Source organism: Phocoena phocoena, chromosome 1 (genome assembly GCF_963924675.1).
Source record: "Phocoena phocoena chromosome 1, mPhoPho1.1, whole genome shotgun sequence".
Taxonomy (NCBI): Eukaryota; Metazoa; Chordata; class Mammalia; order Artiodactyla; family Phocoenidae; genus Phocoena; species Phocoena phocoena.
In genome coordinates, this window is record NC_089219.1 from 24,877,697 (window position 1) to 24,884,749 (window position 7,053).

Consider the following 7,053-nt stretch of genomic DNA (forward strand, 5'->3'; position numbering starts at 1 on the left):
AGCCCAGCCTGCTCTGGAGCAACTTTGGACAAAGTTGTAGAACAAATATCTGGGCAGAGTGGGTGCAAGCCCTGCAGATCACGTGGGGAAACAGGCAGTGTGGTGCACTGGAAAGGGCTCTGGGCTCGGCTCCAGTTCTGTTTCCATGGCTGTCTCACCACTATCTCGTCACCTGAAGTTAGGCAACTCAGTTCCTCTCTCTGGGCCTCAATTGCAGCTTCCGTAAAATGGCAATAGTAGCTGTTTTGTAAACCGTAAAACATGGTGCTTTCATGAGACAAACACTGTGGTTAACCAGCAGACATTCCCAAGCCCCTTCTCCCTTTCCTGCCTCTGTCACAAAGGCGGGAAAAGTCAACTGTCACTTTGCAGCTTCCCTGAGAGTTAGAAGTGGGTACCTGAAAACATTCTAGCTAAGTAGACCCAAGTGGGGATGCTAAGGAGCACTTCTAGAAAAGTTTCTGATTTTCTTTTACAAGGCACTACTCATTCCCCCTTTTCCTATTTTAACACAAATACGATGCCTGGAGCCACAGCAGCTATCTTGGGACAATGAGGCAACGAGCCCGAGGATGAGAAACCAACATGGTGAGGATTGTGGTCCAGAAAAATGGAAGGCGTCTAAGTCCTTGATGCACTTTTGAGCTGCTGCATCAACCCTACTGTACCTGACTCCAGACTTCTGTTATGTGAGGAAAACAAACACCAATAAATTTAAGCCCCTATTAGTTGGGCATTAAGTTCCTTGCAGCTGAATGCATTTCTAAATGATATAACATGTGAGATGTTTAGTGATAATAAAAATAATAAACAGGAGAAACTTACCTCCATTCCTCAGGACTATGGGCTAGCAACAGTATAGCACCCCCATATATATGTGTATATTTATAAATAACTGTATATTGTATATGTTTATATATACATACATATATGTTTAGTAGCAGGAGAAACTGTGACAAGACTTTTTTTTTTCCTGCCCCTGCCCTGGACTTCGGTCCTGCTCCCATGATCTGACTAACTTGGCACCTCTGCTTTACTCTTTCCCTCTTTCCCATGGACACTATTATACTTTGTGATATTGTGATCAAATATATATCTGGTCTTTGCCCGTTTCTGGCACAGAGCTCCTAAAACCCTTGGAATTTCCTTAGTGATAAGAGTGAAAAAGTGGACAAGACAATTTTTTGAGATATTAAATTTTCTCTCCTCTGCCAAACACATGGGAGAAGAAGGTTCTGGACCTCCTTGTCTTGGGGGAGGTCTGAGGAAGAGTGGGAAGCAGGAGAGAGAGGTTACCTGCAAAATATACTTCCCCTTCTGCCTTTGGTATCCAAAAGTCCAAGTTTGTTGAGCAGCTTCTGGGCAGTGGGGGAGGGGATGGTGATGGGGGCAGCAGAGGCGCCTCCTGGACGGAGAGGAGAGAACCCCAAAGGAACTTGATTAGGGATGGGGGTGGTTCTTCCCAGACCCCACAGAAGTTCTCCATGACTGGAAGAGGAGGCCGAGGGCTGTGAATTCTATGAGCAAAGATGGGGGCACCAGTTCCTGCTGAGTTGGGGGAGTCAGGCAGAGCCCGGGGAGCAGGTGAGACCTCAAAGGGTGGAAGCACGGTTCCCTGCCCTGCCCGAGCTGCCCCCCGCCCCATACCAGATCTTTCTTGCTCTGTCCACTGCCTTGCTGCTACCTGCAACCTCAGGACTTTTGCACTATCCAGGAGGGGTCATGTGTGTTGGGGAGGAAAATGAAAAATGGCTGAGGTTGAATTTCCCACCAGCCTGGCTGGATGGGGCTTTGCATAGAAAGAAAGTTGATATAAAACAAATGAACAGGGCTTCCCTGGTGGTGTGGTGGTTAAGAATCCGCCTGCCAGTGCAGGGGACATGGGTTCGATCCCTGGTCCGGGAGGATCCCACATGCCGCGGAGTAACTCAGCCCGTGCGCCCCGACTATTGAGCCTGCGCTCTAGAGCCCGTGAGCCACAACTACCGAGTCTGCGAGCCACAACTACTGAGCCCGCGTGCCACAACTACCGAAGCCCACGCACCTAGAGCCCGTGCTCCGCAACAAGAGAAGCCACCGCAATGAGAAGCCCGCGCACCGCAACGAGGAGTAGCTCCCGCTCGCTGCAACTAGAGAAAGCCCACGTGCAGCAACGAAGACCCAACGCAGCCAAAAAATAAAAAATGTAAAAATAAAACAGAGATTCTGTTTCTTGCACACCTGTGAATTGAGCTTGATACCCCCTTTAAAATAGCTGTAGATAGAGGCTGATTTATGGCAGCCCCGTCCCCCCAAAAAACAGTAGGAGTGTGGAAAGCATTTCGTCTATTTCATTTTCTCGAGCAGCGGCACAGGATTCTATTGAGCGAATATTCCATCATTAATTTAACTAATCCTCAGTTAACGCGCATCCACATTGTTTTCAGTGGTTTTTCTGTTTGTTTGCTTTTGTCTTTCCTACTACCAGCCGCTGTGTTTATTCTGGCAGCTTGCTGAGCTGCAGGAAGAAGGTGGACTCCAGAGCCAAGATCCTCTAGGTTCTTATCTCAGTTTTGCCCATGAGCTACCCCCACCTCTCTGGGTCTCAGTTTCCCCATCTGCAGAATGGGGATTGTACTAGCACCCACCCCATGGGATGTTGCCGTGGTCAGTGAAATCACATCTGTAAAGGGCCTGGCACCATGCTCGGCTCACCGTAGGAGTCAAAGAAAGGGTGCCTCCTTCCTTTTTCTGGCTATCAGTCCTCGGGGACTGAGACAAAAGTCTAGGCCAAAAGATGAGGTCACCTTAGCCTTCCCTCTACCTCCAGAGACACCTGTCCTTTGCCTCTCTGGAGGAGGATGTGAGTGACAGGTGGCAGGAGGTAGGGAGAAAAATTATAACAGGAGCCAACATTTATTGAACAGTTCCTGTGGACCGAGCCTGGAGCAAGGAACTTCAATGCCAATAGCAAGTCTATTAGTGTACAGAGAAAGCAATTCATAAGAGAAAAAGAAGATGGAGACCTTGACTCCCCAGTCTTCTCTGATCCCCAGTCTAAATTAGCCTTCCCATTTCTCTTAGTTTTCTTAAAAACTCTACACTTCTCTGCATACATAGCCTTTATTACGGTGTGTGATTACATATCTATTTGTGTGATGATCGCTGTATTGTCTGACTTCCCCTAAGGTCAATAAGGGTGAGAACGTACTCTCGTTGTTTATCATTTCTCTGGTGCCTAGAACAGAGCCTGATAAACAGAAAATGCTCAATAAGAGAAAGGTTAGTTGATTGACCATCTGAATGAGTATTAGTTGATTCTGGAGTAGCCATGAGAAAGCCTAGGGGACAGAGAGTTTATAGCAGAGTAGGAAGGGCCAGAGCCCTGGGCTGAGGTCAAGAGGCCTGGGTTCTGGTACTGAATGTGCAGGGTCAGAGGAAAATTCCGAGGAATGGCTTTGAAGCTGAGACCAGCAAAATAGGTGGGGATTGGGTGGTTCAAAGAGCATAGGAAGGGCTTCCCTGGTGGCGCAGTGGTTGAGAGTCCGCCTGCCGATGCAGGGGACACGGGTTCGAGCCCCGGTCCGGGAAGATCCCACATGCCGCAGAGCGGCTGGGCCCGTGAGCCATGGCCGCTGAGCCTGCGCGTCTGGAGCCTGTGCTCCGCAACGGGAGAGGCCACAACAGCAAGAGGCCTGCATACCGCAAAAAAAAAAAAAAAAAGAGCATAGGAAGACTGTCCAGGGCAGAGAACTGCATGGCAGCAGCTCTGCAGTAAGAGGACAGGACCATCCAGGAGCTGAGGAGCTCAGGCAGCATGGTGAGGGGTCAAGTGGTGGAGGTGGGGAGGTTCAGGCTATGGAGTTCAGAGGTCGCAGACTGGTGACCGGAATGCATGTCCGGTTTGGCCCTTGTTCTATGTTTAAAACAACAAGAACCTCAACAAAGATTATGGTGCCTTGCTCTGGAGCACACCTTCCGTCTACCTCAGCTTCCCCTGCCCCTCCTCAGCATCCCCCTGCTGCTTCATCTTTTTTTAAATAAATTTATTTATTTTTGGCTGTGTTGGGTCTTTGTTGCTGCGCGTGGGCTTTCTCTAGTTGCAGCGAGCAGGGGCTATGCGGTGCGCGGGCTTCTCATTGTCGTGGCTTCTCTTGTTGTGGAGCACAGGCACGCGGGCTTCAGTAGTTGTGGCATGTGGGCTCAGTAGTTGTGGCTAGCGGGCTCTAGAGTGCAGGCTCAGTAGTTGTGGCGCATGGGCTTAGTTCCTCCACGTTATGTGGGATCTTCCCGCACCAGGGCTTGAACCCGTGTCCCTTGCATTGGCAGGCGGATTCTTAACCACTGCGCCACCAGGGAAGTCCCTGATTCATCTTTTAAGTGACCTGCCTGACCATGAAGATATCTGAGTTGCAGCCTGCTGCAGGGCCAGGTAGGCTGTGGACAGGGCACTGGGAAGGCCTGAGGCCTGCCCACCCTCCTCTGAAATGCCTCCGGGGCTGCAGGCTTGGTCTGCCTTAGCCCTTCTCTGTTCTGTTTCCCAAAGGGTCCTGGGCTGGTGAGGTCCTGGCTTGTGAGGGTGGAAGGGCCCTTGTGGTGGGGGGAGTACCCTATGGTGGTCAGATCCTGAGCTGGAGTCCAGAAGGTTTGGTTCCCATCTTGGCCCCTCCACTTGCTTCACCTCTCTGAGCCTCAGCTTCCTTGCCTGTGAAAGGGGTGATAAGAGTCCCTACCCCAGAGGCTTAGGGTAGTTGTTTGACTTTGACTGTGAGCAATTCAGGACAACCCACTCACTTATTCATTTGTTCAACATGCCAGTGTGTGAGAGTTTAGTCAACTGTACAGTTTAAAGACGACACAGGCCACAGGACCACCGTCACTTCTGACACCAATTGCAGGTTCAGGGGTTTCCAAAACTGCCCTTAAGTTTGATCATGCACTAGGAGAACTCCCAGAACTCAGTGAAAGCTATTCTACTCACAGTTACAGTTTATTACAGGGAAATGACAGAGTCAAACCAGCCAAGAGAAGACAGGAATAGAGTGGAGTCTGGGGACACATCAGCAGCTGAGCTTCCGCTGTCCTGTCCACGTGAAGCCAGGGTGTGTTCATTTCCCTGCATCCATGAGCGACAATATGCACAGAGCACTGCCAACAAGGGCAGCTCACCTGAGCCTCTGGCATTCAGAGTTTTGATTGGGCCTCCACTGGGTAGGCATGATTGATTGATTGATGACTGATTGGTCAATGGATACTGTGTGACCCAAAGCCCGCACCCTAAGTCATGCCATTGGTCTTTCTGGTATGGCCAGCCCCCATCCTAAATCACATTGTTACTGAGCAGAGAGGTGTGAGGGAGCCGGGCAGGAGCACACGGCCAAGCCCCCGCACAGGATGACAGCCCTCGGTAGCGTGCAGAGTGGTGCAAGGTGTTTGTTTGAGAACTGACCCCTTCCCACCCCTCTCCTCAGGCGTGAGGCTCTGCAAAGGGAAGTCAGCACCCTGGCAGGACCACTGCCCTGTGGGTGAGCTTCCTTTAGTGGATGCATCCCATCGGCTCGCCTCCTCATCTCCCGAATGGACGGTCCTTGCAGGCTTTGCCTGCAAGCCCAGAGGCTGCTGGCCCAAAGGAGGCCCCACCGGCCCTCCTTTGAATCCTTCATCTGGGCCCTCATCATCTTGTGTGCCCCTCTGTCTGTGGTCCTCTCCTCCATCTCCATCTGTGATGACCACTGGCTCCTGGCTGACAACTGCCTCTTCCGGCTGTGGCGTTTCTGCACCGCCTCCAACCAGACTGGACTGCACTGTCTCCAAGACCTGAGTCAGGCCCACGTGCCCAGGCTGGCCTCAGGCGTGGCCGTGGCCCACAGCGTGGCCACCTTGGCCGTGGGGGTTGTCATCTTGGTCCTGGAGCTCCTCATGGTGTCCCAGGTGTGTGAGGACCCCCATTCATGGCGCGAGTGGGCCCTGGGCTCCACCCTCTTCCTTGTCTCGTTCATCTTCTCCTTCAGGGCCCTCCTGAGCTTCCTGATCCTTCTCAGGAACCAGGTCATGCTCATCGGCCTCCCCCTGATGTTCTGGGGCAAGTTCGCGGCCCCCTTCCTCTTTTCCCTGAACGCCGTCAACGCCATCACCCACTTCAACAGCATCACCCATCCGTGGGGCTTGCCTACAAAATTTTAGGCCCCCCTCTGAGAATATCGAATGCTGCCAGGAAGCGTGGTCAAGATGGCACTTTTCCAACGTGTGACATTAAAACTGCCACCTCTTAGCCTTTGGCTGGTTGGGCCAGTGGCCCAGGAGCCTTTGCGGCTGGTCCACCAACCCCGGGGTGCAGCTGGCTCCGTGCCACCAGCTGCAGTCCAGCTGCACCGGCTTAGCCAAGTTATTAGGACGTTGATTTTACAAGAAGAAACATATTTTTAAGAAAAATCACATTGTTACTATCTGGCTAGTCCCAGACCCCCCAGGCAAACAAAGATTACCGTCCAGAAGGTGAGAGCAAAGGTCAGACCTCTTTTGGGCAAGGTTAAGTTTTATTTTATATTTCCAGCTTCACTGAGATATAATTGACACATAACATTGTGTCGGTTCAAGGTGCGTGTGCTGATCTGACACGTTTATAAATTGTAAAATGATTACCACCATAGTATTAGCTACCACCTGCATCCCATCACATAGTTATCATTTCTTTTTTATGGTGAGAACACTTACCTACTCTCCTAGTAACATTCAAGGATATGATACAGTATCATTAGCTATAATTACCAAGCTGTGTATTAGATCCCCAAACTTGCTAATCTTATAACTGGGAGTTTGTACCCTTTGACCAATACCTCCCCACCCCCAGCCCCTGGTAACCACTAAATTCTCATTACATACAAGGTCAGCCTGGAAAAGAGACGTGACTTCTCCATCTTAGAAGACCCAAGAAGAGCCACCTTGCCTCTACGCACACTTATAGCCTGAGCAGCCTGGAGCCGGTAGGTTGACTTAGAATAAACACTGCTAGCATTAGCTAGCACTTATTGAGGATTTTCTACGTGCACGGGCTCAACCGTTTCCGTGCATTAA

General features: G+C 50.8%; 1 pseudogene; it reads left to right on the top strand.

Annotated features, from left to right (window-relative positions):
* Positions 1-5,556: 5,556 nt before the first annotated feature.
* On the top strand, positions 5,557-6,162 carry LOC136123295 (voltage-dependent calcium channel gamma-like subunit pseudogene; annotated as a pseudogene).
* The last annotated feature ends 891 nt before the right edge of the window (positions 6,163-7,053 follow it).